We start from the raw sequence: 21,270 nt of genomic DNA on the forward strand, positions 1-21,270 counted from the left end.
CTTGCCCCAAAGCAGCAGATACAAGATACCCAGGCTTCAGCTGAAGCAGCTACAACCTGCTCCCCTGCCTGCCCCCTGCCCCCAATATATTTTATGAGTGATCCTGAACCAGAAAAGCATAAACTCATGCCCAGAGAACACCCTTATACCAATACTGAGTGCATGAATGATGAACAACATAAAACCAACGTAGCACTGCCAGCCTTTTCATTATAGACTCCCCCAACAGGAACCTTGCTATAGTTTTGGTTTGCCTAGGTGACAAAATAACTGTGTTACTTCCTTAAATACACCATGCAACAGGACAGCATGACTAAGATGGACACAGTAACTTTTTCTCCTGGTATGAAAGGCTACAGGACTTTCTGTGGTCAGTGATGTTGTACACTCATTAATATTTATGTGTATTAATATTTATATAAACTCAGAAAATACCTACATTATTTATTAATTGCTTGCAAATATCAAGATGTTCACCATAAGCCTCTGTAAGTCACTGTGCTGCTTAGGTGCTCTTGTTAAGAGTGTGACTATTTGTTAATACAGTGGAAGACCATATTTGCTACACCACTAAGTAAAGGAAAATTCAAGTTTCCACAGCCATCATGCATCTCTCAAACGAACAAACAAACAAAAAAGAGCAAAATCTTAACAAGTTCTGCTGTGCTCCCCAGTGCTGTGCTGAGGAGCTGTGCTTACTTGGCTTGCCTCCAGCATCCAAAAATGGACCACGGCTTTCCAGGGCTTTCAGGGCTAAATGAAAGCTGACTGCAGAAAATTCACTGGTAAATGTTTATTAGCAGTTGCCATTCTAATTTTAACCTCTGGACATTCTTAGAGCCAATTACAAAAAGCAAGCCTCTTAGAAAGGAAGGAGACATGGATTCTTATGGGAAATAACAGTTTCAAATACAAATACTTCACCAGTGTTATAATCCATGCTGGGAGTAGAAAACCCTATTTCTTTCCCTTCCCATGTTGAAGGGTGTGGGACTCTAGGAATACAGAATGCCATGCCAATACACTCTGTATAAGCTTTTCTCCTGGCTGATAAGGGTTCTATCAGTCCCTGCAGAGCTGTTTCATGCAACTGAACTCTCCAGAACTATTCAAAAAACTTCTCCTCAAGCCTTAATTGCATCTTCGTGCATCAAAACCACTACTGCAGTTCAACATAACTTTCCTGCCCAGGCCCACTCATTCCTCCAGCACAAAAGACCATAAAAACCTTAACAGAGGTAACTGCTCAAGCCCTACCCTGTGCACACCAGACTGTCCAATGTTCATAGCAGCAGCTTCTGCACAGACTCTGTGCAGCTATTTATTACCTGCAGATGCTCATCATACTGACACAAGAGGTCACACCATGGACCAGAACTAGTCCAAGATCTCCAATCAGAAGCACAGATGCAGATCTGTTGGACAGTAGATATTTTCTTCTTTTCCTTCCCATAAAGTTAATGCCTTAGGTGCAACCCAGATGCTCCAGAGTTGTGTTTTGGATAGTTACAAGGCAAAAAAAAAAAACAAAACCCAACAAAAAAAAAGCGCAACAAATTGGTTAGTCCCTGGGGCAAATAGTTGCCTGCGAGGATAAACTTCACTTGCAGGTAGTACTGTGCTGTTGCCAAAAGGCTTCCCCCAGTAATTCTTAGCATGTCAGCACCTACCTTTATTCCTTGGCCAACTGTGTCAAAAAAAAACAGTGAGAAGCAGCATTCCTGGGTCTCAGTACTCCGGCACTCTTGTCTGTACTGTAGCCTACAGTCTTCTGTTCTTCCAAATTATTGTCAATTCTTGATTTAGCTTCCCTCTCCACCCTACAAGCTCATCAGAGATTGATGGGAGTCCCACAAGCTGAATGAGTCGTCTTTCTATACTTTCTGAATTCAACCGACTCTTCAATTTGAGCCAGATATGCTGCCTGTTATACTAGCTGCTACTTGTTTTGTTCTACCTGTGACGTGAACAAGCATTCCCTTGTAAAATAAAAGCTAAATTCCCCTACTGCAAGTCTGTAAATCTGAAGGCAAAACCATAGCAGATGATGCCTTTCCCCTTGACCTACAGCTCAGAAAAGGCATTGCTCTCTGGGGAAATCATCCCTCCCTGCCTGGGTCCAAAGAAGTCCTCTTCTCACCTCAATACAAGAGGTGACCAGCAGCCCTCTGCTTTTCTAATCAAGGCATCCTACATCATCTCTTCCCTGGATACTTTCAAGGCCTTGAACCGAGCACAGGGACAGTATAAGTAGTATGGGAACCTACAGATCCTTATGGGATCTCTACACAGCCATTTTGTAGCTGGACTCAACTACAGCAACAGCACAGACACAGAGGCAGTTCTACAGCACCAGACAATAGGATACAGTGGTACCATGACCTGGGACATCTCAAAACCCAAAAGGCACCATGCACTATTCCCAATTTCACAACTGCTCCCAGCACCCACAGTGGCACTACGATAGCAAACCACCTAACAAGATGCTAATGTTTGGGCTGACAGAGCTGACCCCTCTGCTCTGGGGGTTTCCCTGTGACACAGGAATCCCTAAACAAGGGAAGAGACCATGGCAATTCTTTCCAGAGAGAGGATGTTAGCACAAGCTGAGCACAGCATCTAACAGACTTAATTCCTCATCTGTGCTGGTGTAAGACCTGGTCTTCCCTCTGTATCAGAGCTGTAGTTTGGTTACCGAGGACAAGGTTTGGTTTGGTTTGAGGTTTGAGGGTTCTCCCCCTCCCTTGCTTTTTTTAAAAACCATAGCTCCAAAAATAAAAAGCTACAGTAGACAAAGACCTTCACGACATGGCAAAACCTTAAGTACATCAATTCAAAAGCACTTTCTCACGTAGTAATTAAAAACCTCAACAGCACCAATGAAGAGCAATAATAAAATCTTTACATGAGCCTAGGTTGTTAGATGCAACACCAGTTTAAAATTACCTACATGACAAGTTACAGCTATTTGGGAGGGAAAAAGTACCACCTGCTCACAATATTGCAGATTTAGTTCCTGTCTTAAAATTTAAGATCCCTGTATTAATTGAATTTGCCACATACCACAGTTGTCCTCTCTCCAATTCCAACTTTTCTAACTATCACTGCAATCTCCAGTTTCCTCAGGTGAACACCCTGTTTCTGTATAACAGGTCAAAGACTCTTTAGCAGTGGCAGTAGCAGTATTTTGCATAAGATAATACAGAGGAAATAGTCTTGAAATGGTTAACAATAAGCTAAGAGTCAGCAGTTTAGCATGTAAAAGCAGTCACAGGCAACTTAGGACACACAGCTGAGAAGCTGCAGGAAACACGGCTGACAAGCGTGAGCAGCAGGAAATACTGGAGGTGAAAGGCACAGACAAGTCAGGCTTTTGTTGGGAAAAAGCAGCAGCTTTGACCTGCAAGGTAGCTGACAGTTTTTATTCTTATCTAAATGGAGGTATAATCCAGGTATCTACCTATTAAATATTCCACATTAAAAATTATTAAAATGGCAAAAATCTGATTACAGGGTAGCCATCCTCTAACACTGAGCCGATGTCCATATGAACATTCCCATCTTCAAAGGATGTAAACCCACCTGCCTCTGAACATAGGTGCAATTTTCTGCCTCAAAGGCAAACTTGCTACTACTAATTTTAATAATCTTTAGTTGTGACTTCGAACTCCTCACCTTTCTTCTGACACTTGTTTTTGTTTCCAGCACAATCACCAGTTGCATATGCTTAATAATATTTGCATTACAGCAGCTTGCCACATCATACTTTTATTACACTGCTCTTTATTTCTTCAGCAAGTTCACATCTTTTTCTTTAGCATGACTCCTTCTCTGCTACCTCTATGAAAGCCTGGCCTGTTTGGAAAGGGCTCCTAAACTCTCTCTGCTTCCAACTAGCATTTGCAAGGTCAACACTGTTATTCAAATGAGAGTACAAAAAAACACACCAAAAAGCATACAGACTATTTTTTGGTAGACTGGGCTAAAAACCTACCACCAGGTTCTGCTGAATGAATCCTTAATTTTACCTTTTTTGTTATGCCCTTTGTCAATGCAAGAGTTTGCTAGGAGATATGCTCGACATGCACAAATAACACTCTCAAAATAGTTCTTGCACACACTGTCACCCTCAGAAAGGTACAGCATTTCTTTATACCACTAAGTCAAAGCTTCTGCGATCAGTAACTGAAAGACAGGCCAAGTGCTTTTTCTGTCTAAGCAATTAATGCTTAAATAAATCATCATAATCTATAAAGAAAATGCGGGGGGGGGGGGGGGGGGGGGGGGTAGTAAAGTATGACTTGATAAACTCTCACTGATTCCTGTTGCAAACAGGCTTGCTTTTTTCCTGCAATTACAGAATTACAGAAGAGGGATTTTTTCCCCCCACCACTTTCAGTTGTCACAAGCAGTCTATTGTTTGGATTTAGCCATGCAGCACTCCTGATGCAAACCCACAGCTCATGTTAGCACAACAGACTGCACGTAACTAAAAATTGAACAGAAGGCAATTCAGTCCCATTACAATAACAGTGCTTTGTGCTAAATACCTGTTTGGAGCAAACAAGAGATACGTACCCTGCTCTGGATCAGCTAGAGATGACAGTGCTGGTGCATACCAGAGAAATCTTGCAATACTTCCAAATATACAGGTGCCTGTATGAATGTTGTATATCAGATGATAGCTTAGCAGCCTGTTACTATCAAACATCATGCAGATCAACTACCCCAAATCCAGGAAACCAAAAAATGCTCAAGACTACACCTCTATGCCTCCCTGCACAGAAACACCATGGCTGCATCTTCTCTCATTCAAAAACTGATTCAAAACCGGTTGGACACACTAAAATGAGTCATCTCTGTGCACTGCTGCCTTAACTCTGAAAACTCCTGCTCTGTTCCTCTGCTAAAGGAACTGAAATGCCATAAGCTCACTCGTAGCTGTGGCAACAGCAAATGCAAATCCTGCCACACTGCAAAACTTCACCACAGTCTCCTCCAGCACATGTGAACTACATGCCAGCAAAACCACCCCCCCACACCAAGAATAAATTGGGTTTCTGAAAGCTGCTCCCTCTCCTAAAGCAAAAATCAAATAGGCTGGGCAAAGTTTAGCCAGGCTTACATTGCTTTAGCAGGATTTGTACTAGCTGTGCTTTAAGGCACTTAGAAATGGGCTCAGAAGAGTTTGGAAACAGTGTGCAAGAAGAGGTTCAAGATTTCTCATGTACAACTGCAAAGACTACACTCACTGTTTAAATTAGCTGAGCAGCTACTGTATTTGCAGCCTTGAGTTTCAGGCTGACCAAATCATACCACTGCTGTTTTAATACAACAAATTTAGCAGTGGATGTTTAGGCACAGAAGGGAAAAAAAGGGTTTAATTAACACATTTTTTTAAAATAATCATAAATCTGAAGAATATTAGCATATCTGAATGCAACACCAATGGCTTTTCCTGGGAGATATGTCATATTTCTAAGATACAACCAGTAACTGCATGTAACCAATTGGAGGTTAAAAAACAAGGCGGGGGGGGGGTGGGGGTGGGGGTGCAGAGGGAGAAGAGCAAGGAAAAAAGCAGCACCTAACAAGTTTCCAGCAGCAAAGCTTGTGTGAACTGTAAGACCTGAATTGCAAATTTAGCTTTCGTGAGAACTTTACCTCTGAGCCCAGCAGATGCTTGCAGGGTATCTACTTGTGGTTTGCAAAAACTTCTCAGATGAGCTTTAATATTCTGAATGACAAACAAAGAATAAAAGTCCCAACCAACACTCCCTGCATGTGGAGAAGTTAGGGTGGGGAACTTCCAGGTTTTTGGGTTCAGTGGGGGTGTTGGTTTTGTTTTCCAGTGGGAGTTGTTTGCTTTTTGCTTGTGTTTTGTTGTGGTGTGTGTTTGGTGTTTTTAAAAAGACAGTTTGGATTACCATGTGCATATAATTTTAGAGACTGAAAACACTACAACCTAACCTTCACCTATTTATGAGCAAAGCTAATCTAATCCCACAGTCAGGTTGTTCTATCTGGTAGCAAAGCAAATGAGCTAAAAAAGAAGGAAAGGGAGAGTTACCATGGGATACCAAGATGCGTCACTTCTCTTGGCTTTCTTGGCACCACGTGACATCTCAGCCGTGAGTGAAGAACTCGGCAGATGGGATAGAAAAAAAAATTAAAAAGGTCTCTAGATTATAGCAAAGTTTAGGCTTTTACATCAAATTTGCTAACTTCTTATAGCTACAGAAGTACAGGCAAACAATATTTATCTATAAACCAAACTATCTGTCTATAAATATATTGCCACTGTGCAATAAATACATGCTTTCCCTTCCAATAGTCATCATATACACTTTTCAGTTCATTTAAATACAGTAAATTTAGTCCAAGCACGTTCAGAAATACTGCTCTTGCCATCTTCAGTAAGAACTATCCCTTGCCTTTCAAAGGAAGCAAAGCAGGTCATTAGTTTCCACCTTGCTCGTAAATACAGAAGCAGCCACGTCACAACAAGAGACACGAGCAGAGTTCAAGAGAGATCAGAAGAGGAATGAATCACTTCCAATTTACTCTCAAAGTTATCACACAGGTCACCAAATCCATGCCTTGAGATGGGAGTCCACTGAACCAAGACTCTTAATTTTCAAGGTATCACTGTTCAGCAGCGTGCCACTGCAAAGCTGCCGTGTGCATGTGCAGTGTGCAAGCTGACCCTACCACATGCTCACTTACACTTTCATTTTCACCCCACTCAGTCCAGTATAAATTTTTAAACATCTCTTGCTCCGAGTCCTCCTTCTCTACACAAAACTGTAGAGTGCTTCAATGTTTGATTTCTTCCTCCTCCTTTTACAGCTGCCAATTTCTTTCTAGCATGTCAAAACAGCTCTGATTCAAAGGACATTATTCCACCTCCATCCTCCTCCACCTCCCAAAGCCTCCTAACACCCACACACTGCTGCACCAAAACCTCCAGGGCAATTTGGTCCTTTCATAGGCCAGACAAGCAAACCACGTCTCTCTAATAAAAAGCAACGTAGCATACCCTTCACCTTCCAAGGCATCCTGGTGACTTCCATGGTGCAATCCCCGAGTTTCAGCTCTACCCAAACATTACGACATGCTGAAAATAGAGCTTGCAGGGAAACACTGAAGCTCATTTGTCTCCAATGCATCACAGTAACCTGTTTGTTACTTTAGGCACCAGCTGGCAAGCTGCCACTCCAACCTACCCAACTATTACCATTCTCCTATTAGCTCCAGATTGCAAAACTTTGGTAAAGTAACACAGCAAATTATCCAAGACTGCTGCTGTAATAACCTGCTCTTAAACACCTTTTTATCACCCAAATCACTTGCTGCTATGCTAGTTTCCCATTAACTACCAAAACCATGAAATAATACCGAAGTCAAGAAACCCCCACATTTAATTTATTACTCTAACTGGTAGCCCTTGCGTTTGCACACATCTATATAACATGACATTTGAGAACGACTAAGCATTACTTACTACCTACTTAAAAAATGAAGTTTCACATTTCTGTAGCCAGATTAACACAGATGGTGTTACCTTCTTCAAAACATCGCTTTAATAACTGTTCCCTAAGCCAGTAGATAATGTCTCTAATAGCCATGGTTAGGTTTTATTCAGCCTCATTTGAGCTTCTAATCTTTCAGCAATGTCCTGCAGCAGGGATTACCATGGCATAACTTTGCACCACCAAAAGAAAAACATTACCAAAAGAAAAACCTTCCCTTGTTATAATCTTGTTGCTTCCTTGTTTAATTTGACACTATTTTTTTGAATGAGGGCGGCCTGGGTACAGTCATCCTCTGCTCACACTTTGTCGTCTCACTTCCTCCACTCACAATCATTTTTCTTCTCCAGGCTGAACAGCCAAAGTGTATTTACCTCCTTTTATCCTTTTATACGACAGCTGCTCTGTGCCCTTGATTACCTTCATCATCCTTTGCTGAACCTTTTTCTTTTTGGACATGGAGAACTAGATGGCATTCAAGACACAGGGAATCAAGGAGATTTTTATTTATTTATTTCATTTACCAGTAGCTTGTTATTTTATTCTCTACCCCTTCACTAGTAACATTAATTCATTTACTACTTTGACTTTACAGCTATTTTCAGTGCATGGATCTCCAAATTCAGAAAAAAAGCCTCCCAAGAGCAGTACAAACCCCAAAACTAACATCATGTTTTAGAGACAGGGAAGGACCTGGAAAGTGCAGTAATCTCTTAATCTCTCACAATGGCCATTTCCAAAACTTCATTTCAACCAGAGTAGCAGAGCAAGGCATTAATCACATCCCTGTCTGCATGAAGAAGCCTTCCTCCATCCTCTCACTTCCCTCTGCTAAAGTACTCACCCTCTGCCACTCAGGTACAGGTCTGGAACCACTGATTTCTTTTACATGTCCCAACCTAGGGTTCTCCAAGTTTTTGCAAAGTGCCCCAGCCCAATGGGCACCCCAGCCCCTCTTACCTGCTCAGAGAATCATACTAGCATTCCCCCTGCCTCACACAATGTTGACCCCTCCTATGTACCGCTACTCAAGCTTGCAGGCATGCAACAGGTCTGCTGGGAGCCCAAGCAAGCCCAGGAGAAGGAGCAAAAACATCAGTGCTTTGCAAGTGCGGAAGCCAAAAGAGCAAGGAGGAAGGTGGCAGCAAGCAGAAGGGAGCATGGATCTCATGTTCATAGCTGGCAAGCCTGAATTCAGACCCACAGGCTCCATATAAAACAAGCAGAACATGCACCTCAAGCTGCTTGTGCTTTCTTAGAAAAAACAAACAAAAACGCCCACATGTATTGGTCACCTGTTATTTATTATTTCCTGATACAGACCAGCTAAGTGACCTCTGCTGAGCCACACAGAAAGAAAAATATGCTTTTTTAATAGTAACCAATTGCCCTTTACAGCTTCATTGACCTTGTACCACATACCAGATTACTTACCTCATCTATGCTCAACACATGCCCATTTCCTCTTTTCATGTGGAAACAGAGTATCCAGCACTTTTTGTGTCAGTAATAATCACAGTAAACCAAGGGCCAGAGCTGTATTCTGAAACTCCTCCCTGATACGCAGGGGTTTTTTTTTTTTCAGTTTTCAGCACCTCACCCTCTTCCCCACACAGGTTGACAATATAGATTTGCTTGAAAGTGTCCATTTTCACTCCACCCCAAATTGCCACAGAGAAGTGGATACTGATTGAATATAAGAATTTTCCAGCTAAAACAAAAGAATCAGTACAGAAACATTTCTTAAAAAATAATCCTAAAATGGGCATTTTACGACAAACAATGGGATTATAAATGCACAGAGAAAGAACTTCAGATTTAACCTGACTTTTGCAGGGACAACACATCTTGCACAAGCAGGAAGCAGCAGGATGCTGTTCATGTAAGTTCACTTAAAGAAACACCTGCTAAGTCTTTAAACTTAACCTTTGCAAGGCTGTGGGGTAAAAATACAGCTCTTCCTGGGGACAACCTGCCAGGTACACCTACTGCACAGTTTAGGATGCTGGCTGGAATAGACAGGAAGGATGGATTAATTTTGCTTGCGATAACTGTGCTTTAACTCAAGTGAGCGTCTAGCACTCCACCTTGAGAAGAAAGAGAATCAACAGGTCCAGGAACAGACTTTCTTGGATACTCCACCTGGAATTTAAGGTTTCAAAAGAGTTCTCGCTTGTAAAAAACAAATTAAACTAATGTAGCCTGTGAAACAGCACTCCTTTGCTGGAGGCTACTACTCTCAGGCATTCATCTTTCTAGATGCTCAGTTCCCTTCTTTTTCCAGCGAGCCACTCCTTTCTAGAGCATTACTCTATCTAGTTTTTACAACGTACAGGGACACCCTCCTGCCCACCCAATATGCCCTCCTGAACAGAGACACACATGCTCACTGACATGAGATTTTGACACATAGATCTCTTTACAAGAAGGTATCAATTTCTGCAATACCTGAGTAACCTTGTCCAACTGTTCGCCAAGTGGATCGCCATCCTGGAAGGTCTCAGCTGTTTCACTGATACCTAACATGTATCTTTCAGTGCAAGTGTGTGTGCTGCTTCTTTCCAAACAGTAAGATTTCGGCTGTCAGCGTCATCCTTCTCCAATGCTTGCTTCTCATCCAGGTCAAATCAAGCCAAATGAGGGTGAGGGACAGGAAAAGAGTATTAAGGCAGTTTGCCAAGGCGGGTATTAAATGATGTGCAATGGTTCTCGAAAGCAACAGACAGAAAAGCTGTGGACAGCAGTGTGTTACTGCACCATCACCCTCCCCCTTGAAACTCTCCCTTATCCTGAATCCCTCCTGTGCACTCTTTCTTCTCCAAGCTCAGCTCAATTCACACTTTCATCTCATCCTCTGGGCCTCCCTACTGCCATTGCAGAGACTCAAGACAACAACTGAAAATTCAGTAAAACTATACCATGCTTGTATTTCCCCTCCAGAGGAGACAAATTTGCAGAAAACTGACCACTGTACTAGAAATTGTAGAGAGGAGTTCTCCTTCCTTACTTAACTGCAACACATGCAGTGCATAGTGTTACAAGAGCAAGCTGATGGCTCCGGTCACAGGCCAGCAGTGGTACCTTACACCATGCTCAGGCAGAGGCACTTCCCATGAAACACCATTTTTATGATGAGCATACAGCATGCCAAACTACACGGCACCCAAACTACACCAATTTAAGACACAGTTTCAAAAGACTCAATGCACAGTGCTGCAGCTATCATATCATAAGACGATCAACACCAGAACTCTTGAATTAACAACAGCAAGCCAAATGATCTGTGTTTGAAAGTATTAAGATGACAACCCCAGAAATCATCAATTTAAGAGATCAAGTTTTGATTTGGGTCTGGACTAGTAGCTAGTAATGCTCACTGTACAGGGGAAAGAGGTTCAGAATAAAGTCTCCTCACTAAGGTACTGCTTTACAGTGGAGGAGTACAAATAATGACTATCTGCTGCTGTCCCCCCTGCCTTTTGGCTAGGCAGTGTGTGCAAACAAGGGTGCACTGGAGTTGTGAAGCTGAGTACACAACATATTTCCTACACACAGAAACTAGCTCACTTTCATACCAGCTGCTTCAGCTGTGTAAATAGGGGCTAAAGTACTGCTTTATATATATTCTGTAAAACTAAATCCTACAGAATGTAGCCAAGTAAGAGTCACAAAATTTTTAAACTCTTTATCCTTGTACTATACTTCTTTATATCATAATACTAGCATAGCCTTCACTGTAGATAACATTATTAATATTTGACAAGGAAGTAGTCTATTAATTATAAAACCTTTCTCAACAGAATGCTTTAGGAAAATCTTGATGGGGGTTGGGCATGAAATCAAGTGTATTTTTCATGCATCACCTGCAATTTTGTGATTACAATATTTGTGATTAAGTATCTTAGGCTACTGCATGCAATTTACCTGTTCAACTATTTCTCTAAAACGAGAGCAAGTCAATGCGCTTAAAAGAACCCATCCTCAGCTCCATAACATTACCATCTTGATAACAAATCTGAAATATAACTGGTAGGTGATGCTTCAGAGCTAGCAGTGATTTAAGGACAGAGCTGACATGCTTCAACAGACTCACCCATAGCATTAGTCCTTAGGGGTTATAAGCAGAGCTCACATGTTGGCTTTGAGCAAGATGACACCCTCACAAAGCACAAACAGAACCTCGTGCTGAGTATTATTGGAGTATGAGAAAGATCATTTAGAGAAATGGCAGCTACAACATAGCTAGTTGTCTTATCTCCTTTGTAAACAGCTTTTAAACTGCCAGGTACAGCTATGATTAAGGAGCAGCTCGAGATTAGAAGAGACATCCTAGTAACTGCTGACAGGTAAGTTTATTTGAGCTTCAGCACAAGCATTTGAAGATGAAAGAGCACAACAAGGATGCTGAAAGACAACTCACTGCTTAGGGAACACATACCAGTTTTCAAATGATTTCTGTGATGTACGGCAATGTTAATGATCACAGCATTCACCGGGAGTTAGATCATCCATTTAGCCGCTGGTTTGCCAAATCAACTGCCTGGAGATTTCAAATAGGGTCAGCAAAAAACGTAGAGCATTGCAAAACTGGAGTCAGTGCCTTTGCATTCTTGGTATTCAGCTGCCTTCCCTGAGAAACTTCACAAAAGACTAAAACACAAGCCGGGGGGGAAGAACAAAACATCAAGAGGAAGAGCAAGCTGAGTGCTACAACTCATTTCAGGAAAGTTGCATGTTGTCTGTGTTGACTGCTATGCCCAGACCTGTCAGTCTGCTTTATCTACGGCGCTTGACTTTGCATCTCCTGCTGGCTTCATTTAAATGTTTTTCATGCATGATTATTAGTTTTGGAGCAGATAGGAGTTTGATGAACCAGTACTATGGCAGGATGGTTATGCTGTCAGATGTAGCCCATCCATACTTTTGGCAGGGGGCAGACAAAAGTAACAGCTTCATGCTGAAGAGGGTATCAGTAAATTTAGGTAGGCAACAGCATTTGTGAAACATCCAAAGCAACCTTGTAAGCACAGTTAACATATCCTAATAACAAAACCAGCATTTGTGAAAAGAATGTTCCTACCTTTTCTGCCACTTGCCTTTCAAGATGTGCTGTATAGTTCAGGGAGCTACCAACACTGTATTTACACAAGCTTTCCAAGAAAGCATCAGTAAAGCTTGGGGAACTTAGCAATGCAGCAGTCTGGAGATGGCTGCAATGAAGTTCAATGATGCAGAAGAGGGCAGGGAGGAACCTAAAGGTAAGAGCATGCTCTAGACAAGATGATATTTAAGTCTGCCTAGATGTAGCTTGGACACACACCATTTGGGACAGTCACAGAGGACTCTGACGACAGAGCAAACATCCTCCGTTGGAACTACAAAATCCCTCAGCATTTTAATAACAAATATTCTTCCCATCCTTTGCTAGGAATTTATCACCATGGAACAAAATATGCTAGATATAACATTTTGTCTTCCTTAGTAGTACATAGAAATCTGTCAAAACAGTTGCTGACAGCCTTTTAACTATTCATTGGAAATGGGGACAGCAGAGGAAGGGGGAACACAGGCCAGGAAAAAAAATGTGTTAATGCATCTTGAAAATAAAACTATGAGAAGAGAGAAAAATATTTAATGAATGAACTGAAACAAAGCATCTTGTGCAAGAACCCAAATAATCATTATCATTTGTAGAATAATAAAACTGCAAAACCATGGAGTAATTCTAAACTATATCTGTCATTAGAATAATGAATAAACTAGTCAATAATTATCCAATAAGAAAGTGCTATTTAACAGGGTCTAATTCAACACGGGAACATAGCCTGTTGGATCTGCCCAATGACTGAAGTTGGGGGAAAACAACCAATTAATAATACAGCTTCCCAAAAGGCACAAAAACCAGAAGTATCACCATCAAAGTATGTGTCTCCTGGGTTGCAGATTAAGAGGATGCTGAGATTCATTAAACACTTCAGCACCATTTGAATACAGGTTTGCTGAATGCTAAGAAACCAGAGAGCAAAACAAGATTAGAGATCAGCAAGATGGCATTCCCCTCATGAATCCAAATAAACAAGATATTCTGAACTATTTCCAGCATGACTTCAGCACAAAATAACATTTGCACTTCAACATAATAGTTGATGTTTTAACTGCATGCTAATAGCTATGGGAACAGTCACACACACACAGGAGTCCCAAGTTTAACATCAGCTGCTCAGCCTTCAGAGGAAGCAAAAAGAGTTGCAAAAGAGTCGTGCTGTACTTCAAAGCAGCAACTGCCTTTCAGATAAAGACTAAATTTATTTACATTCACTCCTCAGGCACCTGAACCCAAGTAGAGCACACCGGTTGTTTCAAAATTTGCTAGGTGCCCTGTCCCACCCCCAGTGCCTCAGACAGATGATGTGACACTTGAAGTGAGTGGTGACGGCATTACCCATCAAGACCCAACTGAAACCTTATGTACACGAGAGCCAAGTAGTAAAAATTAAGTCAAAGCAAAAAGGCGTGCAAGCAAAGAGGATGCAAAGTAAGATGGAAAATGCATTTTCCCTTTGAGCACATGAGAGAATTGGTGAGCACACCCTTACAGGAAATCCAATCACTTGAGCCCATAAACTATGAATCAATCTCAGTAAGTCAGAACAGCCTCAGGACAAAGGAACAGCCATTTGCTAATTCAGCTGACAAACAAATCTGGAGAAGGAAGAATCCTTCCTCATATTAAGGATTAATCATCAGCAGGTATGGCCTATTTTCATTAACTGCAGTCATTTCCTGCCAGTACACCCTTTGCCTTTTCCAAGAAACAGGGGAGCAGCTACGTGTCTGAGGGCAAATGAATTAGGAGACAAGAGTGAAACTATCAACGGCAACTCACTTTATGCTACTAGCTTACCAAGAACTAGCCAAGCTATTTAGTAAGCAGCAATGGCTAGGAAATCTACCAAAGTCAAATCTGATGGATATGAACAAACTGAGCATAGGGAACATAAAATCTGCTACAAATTTCGATTAAATCTTCACTTTTGGATAAGTGCCCAAGATGTTAAAGCCATCACTTCTCTCCTTGGACTCCTCACTCCTCTCTAGACATATCACTGCTCCATTAACACGGGAGGAGGCAGCAGCAGCACATTAGACCACAGACTGGATTCTGGCACTCTTCACCCTCCTCAATTTTAAAACACAACCTGTGGACTTAGTGTTTGTATCAAAACCACCTAGGCAGATCCTGCAACATCCACTTGCCATTATCACTTCTGTGAGAGAGTTTTGATGCGTGCAGACACATGCATTTTGAAAAAGTTGCAAGAAAGGTTAGTAGCGGAGTCAAACAGGAACTGAGGATACCCATGCTTTTTCAGAGAGTAAGGGTAAAACCAGCAGCAGGTCAGCCAAGTGGTTCTGTAAAAAGTCCTGCCTATTGTGTGCAGAAAGTGAATAAAGGCAGTGCTTATACAGCAGATGCCAGGCTTTATCCTGCCACCTCACCTCTTCAGTCATCAGCACCTACAAGCTCAGGCATTGCTAGCAGCAAAGGTATTACTTAAAAAGTCAGTGTCACTATGAACTCAAGTCTTATAGAGGATACAGAAAAACCCTAAATTCACATTCAGTTACATATACTATTAAGGTATTTTTTACGTGTACAAGACCCATAAACCAGTCACTGCTTTTAATGGAGATTATCTCCCACGTTTTTGGCATTTCACAGGGTGGTGACTTTTTGTTGGTTGGTTTTGGTTTTTTTTTAAACATCTGCTCTAGCCAACTGCTGCCCACTTAATTGGCACATCTCATGGCTGAAAATCTCAGTGCCCGCTGAACTACTGAGTAGTTTGCACTGTAATTTAATTTTAACCATTCCAAGCCCTTGCTGTATTCATACATATTTTTATTTCTAAACAAGCAACTTACGCAAAAATACATTCAAAAGGTATCACGTATACTGAGGCTCTGATCCCATGGAGTTAATTTGGTAGGTATAAGCACACCTGACAATAACAAGCTTAAATAAAAAGTAATTAAGAGATAAAGAAATTGAGTTCCAGCCATAAACCACTGCTTTACACTGCATTGTCTGCTTTAAATAGTCACTGTTACACTGACATTGTACAGCAGTGTGTTTGCTTTGCTCTCTGCATCCGAAGAGCTGCCATGGTCAGAACCATTAAGTGCTATATAAAAGTAACATCACATTTCTCCTTCAAAGCCACTGAAGTTTAAATTTAAAAGAGAATTCTTTTATATAGCAGCTATATAAAGCACATACAGTGCCAAGCTGGAGGATGAGTATATTTATATAACAAAAGGCTTCCTGGATTATTTTAAGGCTCAAGTTCTGCAAACCTAACAATTGAAGAAAGGGATGTTTTCCCTTTGTTTAAAAAAGTAATACTCGTACCAAGAAGAAAGAAAAAAAAAAAAAAAAAAAAGAAAAAGAGTGCCATTGAAGAGACAGCAGTATCTTAACATTTCACAGTATTAGATTCCTAGATTTCAGCAACAAGTCATCCGTGTGCTTTGTGATCCCACAGATTTGGAACATCTGTTGCTATACACTGAGACAAATACACAAAAAATCCAGAGGTCCCAGATACCAAAGCACCTGCAACTAATATCTTCACATAAATTATAAGGTATGCCACATACCCAACAGTATTTGGTTTGAACCGGTTTCATTTAGCTTGCACTTCTTGCACTGTGCCTGTTGACGTTCAACCCCTATTAAATCCGCATTAAACTTTAAGTAATAGATTACTACATTATTCATAAAGTCTGTGTATTAGACCCAGGGGAAACACAAGTTGAATCAACAGAGTGACATGAGCTTCTGGTAAAAGCATTTTCCACTCTTAATATTTATATAGTTGAAGGAGGGTGGGGAGTAGGAATTTTTTGTGACTGATGAAAACAAGCCTAGGTATTAGTTTGTCCAGTACAACTATGACATAGATGCCACCATTCAGAAAACAGCAACTGCAAAAAACTGCTCATAACAATTCACCTTATGTGCAACACAAACACAAAAAATCAGTTCCCTCAATTTCAGCAGCATTGGCGTTTAGTCACAGCATTTTTCTCATTATTTCTATTACTGATGGTCTTTCTTACAGTATCTGTGGAAGTCCTACTAAACATCTTAATTGCACAACAGTCGAGATTTGAAGGCCTGCAGTACTGTGACATCTGTAGGAGAGGGACTAAAACCAACTGTCCCAAAACCAATTTTGCTCAGGGCACCCACAGGAAGAATTACAACTGCATTAGGATCATCACAGAATCACAACTGAAAGCTGCTTTTCTGCTGTCCCTCATCACACCCTCTCAGAATCAGACAGTTCAGTCTCACCAATATCCAAGAACATTTTGAGAAAAAGGCAGCAGCTTTCCCAGCTAAGAATGGAAGGCACAAAAGACTTTGTTCATTCAATGTGCTAGTCACTCAGGTTACACACAAATAACAGTTTTAAAAACACACTCTTTCTCAAAATCTCTGTGCCCAGTAGCTCAACTTTTATTTTCCGATTCTTACAACACCTCCCCCTCTAGCTCTTAAATCAGTCATGGAGCTTTCCAGCACAGATCAAACCCATGAAACCCACGAAAACCTTAAAAGATGCCTTTCAGCAAATCCTGATGAGCTTCAAAGGATTATTAAAAGACAAAAACATAACTACAAGCAGCAAGAAAGAGCATATGACCCATTTATTTTCTCTTTGCAGGTCATTCATCTATGTCAAAGCCAGAACTGGGAACAGAAACCAGGTATTCCAGCCACCAGTCTAGCTGTCTACCCAATTATCACTCCAGTTTCAACAGCCAGAAGGGCGCAGGTTGCCTTACAAGTAGGGAGTTTGGAGCATTTATATGCAGCCTACATCTTCACAAGTTTTGCTCTTAGTTATCCTTACCTGGAAGCAGGAAAAAAGAGCTGATCTACGTGATCTTTCAGTTGTCTTTTCCCAAGATCATATAATTTAGTACTGGAGTTAGACTATGTAAATTTTTTTTTGCTGAACAAAAAGAGCACCAGGCAGGCACAAGCAATGCCTAAGCTACAGAAAATAGAGGGAATCATCATATTCCCTACTAAGCCATGCTCAGTTAAAGAAACTAGCCAGTACAGGTGCCAAAAGAAACACTGCCATACAGCTGTGGGACAGTAAGTCAGACAATGGAAATACACAAGTGAGGAATGTTGATTGTTGTGGGTGCTGAACGCTGCCATTGGCACAAACATAAGTGATTAATCCAAAGCAAAATGGGTATCTGCCTGTGCAAGTCCAAACTAAAACTTACCCAAATTCAAGTCACATTTAGTATCAGTTTACACTAAACAAGGTATTGAAAAAACACAACACTCCAAAACACACGGGCTTGAAAATGCAAAAATCATTTACTTACCTGAAATTGCTTTTCTACCCAGAGCACTCGATTCATTGGGTTAGAAGTTCTTGATGAACACGAGAGTCAAAATTCAGAAGACCTGCTGCTAGCTGCTTCTCACATAGTCATGAGTCACTATTAAAAAAAAATAATAAAAATTTACATATTAAGCAGCAAAGCTATACAGCAAGCCTTCTATTAAAATATTAGGAGTTATTACAATGTAAAGATGGCCTCAAGGTCTACCAGCACCTGGGATATACAGGAAAGACCATGCTAACATGGACAGCTGCATTTAAAAAATAATAATTCCTAAAGAACACAGAAAGAGAAGATTCCTGTGTCCAAATAAGGCCCATACACAGCTTTCATTGGATCTGAAGAAGGCCTGAAATGCTTCTTCATCTGCTTTGTGGCATCCCACAGAGAGCAGGTCTGCTACTCCCCACATGCATCAGCCTTCCTGCAGGTGCTTACCTTGGACATAGGTTCATCTTCCTCTGAGCCTGCACTAGGAACAAGTGGTTTGGATGAGACTGCCACCCTCCGAACAACATGGAGAATGGAGCTGCCAGAAATGGGCCACTGACCACTGGATTTGATCTTGGGGCACCATAGACCAGAAGCTGTCTACTCCTAATGTCATGGGAATCTCACAGTTTCGCTCTTGAAAGCCATACCCAGTTAAAGCAATACCCAGAGCACCTTTTATTTAACTAAAAGGGTAATCAGGCAGAACAACTCTTGGGATACACATTGCCACTTGGAGCACAAACTAAAGAAATAAGTCTCAAAATGTTCTTTGAAGGGAGCTGGTAAAGTTACCCAGGCTCTGAACCAGGCATCACACAAGATAACAGGCTTTGCTGACAAATAAACTCATGCAGGGGTGCAAAGGATGAAAGCTGCAAGTCTTTTCTGCTAGTCTTCAAGATAACCAAGATCATTTACAAAAGAGAGGAAGAACTTGCACCAAAGCAAACCCAAAATGTAAAAATTGAAATGCATGGGACCAAAATCCTCCAGTGGCAGCACCCAGGTAACAGGCTTCTCTCCATCCCTGTTACCCACATTTTGCACAGCCAAAGGTTAGAGCCAGCAGCAGTAGACAAACCACTCAGTCCTGTGGCTGGGAAGCAAATATACTCTTCATCCAACACTCACCCCCACACACAGACACCCACTTTCAAGGAAGACAAAACCAGGGGGGAGACTCGGAAGAGAACCAGCCCCCTTTTGCATGGGGCTCTGCAGGGCTATTTCAATTGAACTTTCAGATAAGGGAAAAACAGATGGTCTCCCTGTTCCATTCACATTTAGTAGGAAACTGCAATCCATACATTTCCATTGAAATACTAGTTAGGGAGGCTGGAAATAAATTCTGCTTGCTGAAGCAGAACCAAATCCAAATAACAGACTGCTGTGAAGCAAGCAGCCTGCGGCACGGCAATTCTGCTTTCTTGGACTCCTTTTTAGCTGTTTAGGATTACTTGGAAATTTGCTTTTGGGTTTTACATTGCATTCTTGCCTTATCTTCAAGATTAACCTATCAAAGTGCTTCGGGGAGAGTGCCATCAGGCACCCCTCCCCTCCAAACACCCACCCTGAGCACACACTGGTCCAGCTTCCAGCAGCCAGAAGACTCCTTTCTGCAACAAGCTGGAAGTTAAATAGGTTTTGTCCATCTAGACAGAGCCGTGGTGCACTGCCAGCAGCAGAGCTGCTCAGTAAAAGCCATGCTATCCTGCCTGTTTGCTGTAGGATTGTAGTAATAAGAGATAATGTTTACAAAACGTAAGAGAAGTTATCCACTCCATCAACACCCACCAGCCCATCCTCAGTAAGGAGGAAGGCCCTGTTTCCATGAGTAACAACACTCTTATCTTGTAACAACAGCCACCCTCCCAAACATATCATACTCTCTGCTCACAGGCACTCACTCATCTACCAAGTTTTTTGAAGCCCCAAAAGCCACCCATCTGCTGAGAGTAGCATCACTGCGAACCACGAGAAAGCCAACCTGTCATACCCCTCCCTGCACCTGGAGGGAAAGCTCCAAACTCTTCCTACTCTTCTAGGAAGGACAGTTCCCTCCCTGATCCAAGAGACAATGGAGCATAAACTGGTGTTCAAACATAAACACACATTTTCTATGAGCAAGTCGTGAATCTGTTGTTGAGCACCACAAGCACTCCCAAGATGTTCGATGTCAGTTGTAGCCTCTTACTCTCTGATATTAAGCCATACAGACCCTGTAAGAATGTGTTTTCTGCCACACAGAGTTATTTCTGAGCCAGTTAGAAGAAAGTAGAAGCAATTCCCACTGAACGTTAGCTTGTTTACTACCAAAGTTACACTGCATACAGCGGAACAGTATGGCAAGGTTTGATTAGAGTTCCTACCTGTCTTTCTTGAGGATGGCACTTCGCTGTATTTTTTGAAAAACTCTAACATTTGTTGTATACTTTCCAGAAAATAAAAGGTCTATCTTACCTAAACCAATTAGCCTGTATGCCAAACTCTTCCATCCTCCACTCCTTCCCCCAGAGGAAGACCCTGCTGTTTGCATAGCGGTGGCTTCTGCCCTGCTAGGCGCAGGGTACAGGCTGCCAAGTTCAGAGCCCAGTTTCCTTAAACTGTATGTTAATATCTTTATGGAATTAGTTCAGTTTCTGGAGTTGCTAAGTGATAGCTAGCCATAACGGCATGAGAGAAGCCTGTGTCCATTTTAGCATACAATGTGACAACGTTCAGCTTGGTCTGCAATACCACTTGCTCCAACATCCGCAGCATTTCTTTAACGCAGAAGAACTCTAGGAAGCAATTCTGATGGTTTTGATCCTATGAAGATTAATGTCTGAAGTTAGTTGCCAGTCTTGTTCTCCGTATCACAAGATGGCTAAGAATTGTCAGTCATTGTCAATAGCACCCAAACACTCCCTAGGAGCGTTGCTAGCTTATTCGTTTGACAACACCTGATCTAATAAATTGTAACCAGCACAGCCTCAAGCTTAGGACAGGCTTAGAGTTGAAGCTGTGCCTCTGACTAATGCATTTAAATAGATTACAGCTTGCGGAAACCTGTAGGATTTCCAGAAAGAGCACATAATTTCTTTTACTAATATTTAAGTGTTATTCAGATGAATGCTACCACCTGAATGCAGAATTGTAAGCGAACCAACCACACGTGATGTAGGAGACTAAGTGTCCACATTTAAGTACTGAGGGCTGCTTTTCAAGACTTCTCAGAAGTAAAAACGTCTCCTTGTGCTGCACATCAGCTGTGCCTGCAAAGCACAGTCATGAAGCTTTGGAGTTGAGAATTCTCCTCTTCCTCTTT

General features: G+C 41.6%; 1 protein-coding gene across 2 annotated transcripts in view; it reads right to left on the minus strand.

Annotated features, from left to right (window-relative positions):
• SGMS1 (sphingomyelin synthase 1) overlaps positions 1-21,270 on the minus strand; it is a 99,632-nt gene that overhangs the window by 52,070 nt on the left and 26,292 nt on the right. The window contains exon 2 of one of the 2 annotated variants that reach the window (XM_080401704.1): positions 17,949-18,065. The exons of the other annotated variant lie outside the window; for it this stretch is intronic. The gene's annotated coding sequence lies outside the window, so the exon portion shown is untranslated. The remainder of the gene's footprint in view (positions 1-17,948; positions 18,066-21,270) is intronic. 2 annotated transcript variants of the gene reach the window in all.

Source organism: Falco punctatus (assembly GCF_963210335.1).
Source record: "Falco punctatus genome assembly, chromosome: 9".
In the NCBI taxonomy this organism is placed as follows: domain Eukaryota; kingdom Metazoa; phylum Chordata; class Aves; order Falconiformes; family Falconidae; genus Falco; species Falco punctatus.